Below are 4664 nucleotides of genomic sequence, written 5' to 3' on the forward strand. Positions count from 1 at the left end.
AGAGTCTCTGCATCTTATTGAAGAGAAAAAGAAATAATGTTTCTATTTCAGGAGGAATTTAACCCGGTTATTACAGATAGGGAGAGAAAGTAGGTTAAGTTTTTATCATAGATTGGTGATTCAACATTGGTTGCTACCCTCAATGTGGTTCCATATTTAATAATGAATATGGCCATCTTAGATGCAAAATATTGCAATATATAACTGGTATCTGTCAATTTTTATGTACTGAAATATAAGATAAATTCCCCCAAGTAAAATTGCCAATTAAAAGTATGTTCCTTCAGAAGTATTACTAAACTGTACTTGAGGAAGCAGCAGTTAGTATTTCCATCAACTTATGAGATTGCCTGGTCTCCATAATCACACATAGTGTGTTACCAAACTTTCTGATCTTTGCTAATCTGATAGGTGAAAACTTATACTTCAAAGTAGTCTTAATTTTTCTCTTGTTACAAGCCAGTATGACCATCTTAAAAATTTTTTGTTTTAGAAAATAATCACTCGAGAACTTGAAAGAATTGTTTCAGTTCTAACATCAAAAATTCTGACTTAATTTAGGGGTCAGGCTTAGACATTGATACTTTTAAAAATCTCTCCCAGAGATTTAATGTATAGAATCACTGCTTTAGATGAAGCAAGGGGAGGTAGAAATGAAAGGCTCAGGTAAAGAATGTCAAGCATCACTGTGATTGTGCACATGAAGCAAAAGAGAAAAGTGAAAATCAGCTTTCTGTATTAAAAAAATTCATAGATAGAAGATAAAAGAATCAGGTTTGGGAAATAAAGGAGGTAGAAGGAGAGGGGTATGGGTGGGGGAAAGGTAGAGCTGTTGGGCTGGGTGCTGTTGTACTCTGTGGGTGTCAGTCATGGAGTCTGCTCTTTTAGGTAAAGATGAACTTGAGATTGAAGCTGCTTCCAAGCTCTTCTCGACCCAGGGTTGTCCCGAATCAGCAGAATGGAGTGTCCAGCAGGGTAGGCAGCCATGATAAATCTGCACAAAATATTCCAGTAACTGTTGATGTCAAAGATGTTGGACATATAGAGAAACAGAGCAACTGCATTGAAAATGTAGAGAATGAGAAAGTAGCTGGTAGCTTTGATGGCCCCCATATGAGCCTCCATGCTGGGATCCCTGGAGCCAGTGGCATTGCTTTCCATGTGTAGGGTGTGTCTCTTGAGAGAGATGATCAGCAGGGTGGCTGAAAGGATGAACATGATCAGAGGAATGAAGACCCCCAAGTTATAGAGAAGAACCAGGTTGACCATATTGGTCTCAGTGAAGTATTTTTTCTTGAGTTGGAGGAAGGGATAGAAGAATTGTGATACACGCTGTAGATGTCTTTAGAGAAGAGCCCACCATAGCCCAGGGAAATAGACACTGAAAGCCACAGAAGCCAGGGCATCCATCTGGAAATTCTCTACTTCAGCTTGAGGAAAAGGGGGTGGGAGAAATCAACAATCTTCACGAAGTAGAAGAAACTGAGCCAGGCAGAAAACCAGAGGCTACAATGATTTAAGAACACAAAACTTACTTTGAACATGTCATATATATGGTCTTCATTATAAAAACGTGGGAATGTTGAGCTGAAGGTAAACTCTAGCATCATGAAGCTTTGGAGAGCTATTCTGGATACACTCAAGAAAAACAGGATTCTGCCACAGGTGGAAATTACCTTATTTTTAATCCATTCAGCTGCATTTACAGTCATAATGAACCCATTTGCAATGATACCAGTGATGCATTCAGTGCCTAGAATTGTTAAAATCGGTAAGATCTGAAATGGTGACAGTTCATTTTCTGGGGGATTGCAGGTTTTGGTCATCTTAAGTTGTTACCCCTCTTTTGTGTCTGGAGGAAAATGTCTCTCTAGCATTTGTTAGGCAGATCTTTGATAGCTCCCACTCTTTATGTCACAGGAGTAAGTCTTGGATGCATCATTTCCAAATTCACTCCATTTGTTTACCTCACAATTGTTAGCTCTAAATCTGGAGATGCAAATGATGGAAGGATTTGCTTTTTAATCCTCTTCCATGCCCACTGGATTTGTTGGTATTGGTTCAATTATGGGGCTGGGGACGATGCTTGTTTATAAACCACTAACATGGCATTGAAGGCCATGGCTTTGACTAGCACCATTTAAGCTGAACATTTGCCCACCAAGTCACGATTTTTAAAAAAAGATTTTATGTATTTATTTGAGAGAGAGAGAGAGATAGCTAGAGAGAGCATGAGAGGGGTGGAGGTACGCAGGGAGAGGGAGAAGCAGACTCCCAGCTGAATAGGGAGCCCGACATGGGGCTCAATCCCAGGTCCCTGGGACCATGACCTGAGCTGCAGTCAGACACTTAATGACTGAGTGACCCAGGTTCCCACCAAGTCACCATTTAACTAATTTTACTTGTGACCTCAGGGAACTGATTGAAAATAATAATAATAATAATAATAATAATAATAATAAATTCAAAGACACAGAGATAGAGACATGTAGTTCTGATTATGTGCTAGGCACTTTTCAAATACTTTCTATAATCACATTTAAGCCTTACAGCAACCCAATGAAGAATATACTTTTTTTTTTTTTTAAGATTGTGCCTTTATTACCTACCTTTTCAGATGTGGAAACTGATGCCAAAGTCACACACCTAGAGAGAGACAGAGTTGCGATTCTAACACAAGTTACGTGGTGCCAGAGTCCATGTTCTTTCCCATTATTTATACTTTATACTTCCTGGACCTGTGGATCCTTTTGTGTGGATCCTTTAAGCCAAAGACTAAATTCAGGTTTGACTTGACTGTTAACATTTTTTTTCCTGATAGTCTTTTATGATGTCTTCACTACTTAAAGGAAGAATAATCGAGTTTAAAAAAAAAAAAAAAAGGCAACCCAGCATTTTATCTGCGAAATTTTCCTTACTACTTAAACAGAACCCTTCACTTCTGACACTTCAGGTCACTATATGTGTGGGTTTTTGTTTTTTGTGTATGTGTTTTTTCCCACACCAGGTCATTCTGTGACACCAGCCAGTGTCCTACAATTTAACTCAATTTGGACACTACCTACTTGGAGATAGCATCAGATCCCATGGGTTAAGGGATCAGTCCCATAAGACTGACCCCACACCAGATGGCAATCACATATCCCGGTTGTCACCTGTGCTCCTGACCTGTCAGCTGTAAATTAGAGGTTCCCATGGATTCTCTCCTCAGGTCCCATTAATTTGCCAGAGTGGCTCACAGAACTCAAGAAAATAGCTTACCAGTTTTATAATAAACTTTATAATAAAGGATAGGATAAAGGCTACCAATGAACTTTCAGGTGGAGGAGATGAGGAGGGCAAAGTATGTAGCTTCCATGCCCTCTCCAGTGAACATCACATGTTCACTAGAAGCTCTCTGAACCCAAGGAGGCTTCATTCTATAGGCAGGATTGATTAAATCATCGGCCATTGGTGATTGTTTCTACTCCAGCCCCTCTCTCCTTTCTGGAAATAAGGGGGTGGGACCGAAAATTCCAAGCTTCTAGTCAATGATTGGTTCTCCTGACAACCACCCCAGTTTAGGTGTGGTTTTCAAGTCACTTCATCAACAACCAAAAACACCTTTATAATGCTTATGGCTTTGGGAATTCTGAAGGTTTTAGGAGTTCTGACAGAGAAAAGGCGCAGAGACCAAATGTATCTCTTATTATAAATCATGATATCACAATAGTAAAGCAAGAAGATGCTAATTTTCAAGAGACAGAAATTCTTTGCAAAACAAATTACCTGAGGGGTGCCTGGGTGGCTCAGTGGGTTAAGCCTCTGCCTTCGGCTCAGGTCATGATCTCAGGGTCCTGGGATCGAGCCCCGAATTGGGCTCTCTGTTCAGCGGGGAGCCTGCTTCCCCCCACCTCTCTGCCTGCCTCTCTGCCTACTTGTGATCTCTCTCTCTGTCAAATAAATAAATAAAATGTAAAAAAAAAAAAAAAAAAAAGAGGCTCTGTTTTTCACAGCTTATGGTGAGGTTTCTTCCTACAATGGAAAAAGAATGTTGTTGATAGGAACTCCCAGGGGCAGTCTGAAGTGGGGTGAGGTGGCCTTTCTAGGCAAAGAGATGATTTTTTAGAAGCAGAGCCAGTGGAATTACTAGAACCTGAATGACATACCCAGTTTGCTAAATATATCCAAGTGTGTATTTAACCAAGGAAAACTCATGAAGAAGAATTTGAACCATTAAGGACAGAGAAAACGGCTTTAAAAATTTCAGTTTATTTGGTATATTTTTAACTTACTATTTCAAAATAATTTTGACATAGATATGTGTTGTGTATAGAGAATTCCTATATACCCTTCACCTAGCTGCCCATAATGCTTTCATCTGACATAACCGTGGCACAATGACCAAAACTAAGAAGTTAGCACTGTTATAATACTAGTAGCTAACCTATGGGCTTTATTTGGATTTTTCCCAGTTTTCCATTAATGTCCTTTTCCTATTCCAAGATCCAATCTAGAATTCCATGATGCATTTAATCATTGTGTATTTTTAGTCTCATTCAATCTGTAATAGATTCTTGGTTTTTCATTTTCTTTCATGACCATGACCATTTTGAAGAATACTGGCCCAGGTATTTTGTAGAGCAGTCCTTGGTTTGGGTTAGTCTCATGTTTTCTTATGATTA

General features: G+C 39.3%; 1 pseudogene; it reads right to left on the reverse strand.

Annotated features, from left to right (window-relative positions):
* Window positions 1-857: 857 nt before the first annotated feature.
* LOC116569397 lies at window positions 858-1877 on the reverse strand (annotated as a pseudogene).
* Between the last annotated feature and the right edge of the window lie 2787 nt (window positions 1878-4664).

This window comes from Mustela erminea, chromosome 11 (assembly GCF_009829155.1).
Source record: "Mustela erminea isolate mMusErm1 chromosome 11, mMusErm1.Pri, whole genome shotgun sequence".
In the NCBI taxonomy this organism is placed as follows: domain Eukaryota; kingdom Metazoa; phylum Chordata; class Mammalia; order Carnivora; family Mustelidae; genus Mustela; species Mustela erminea.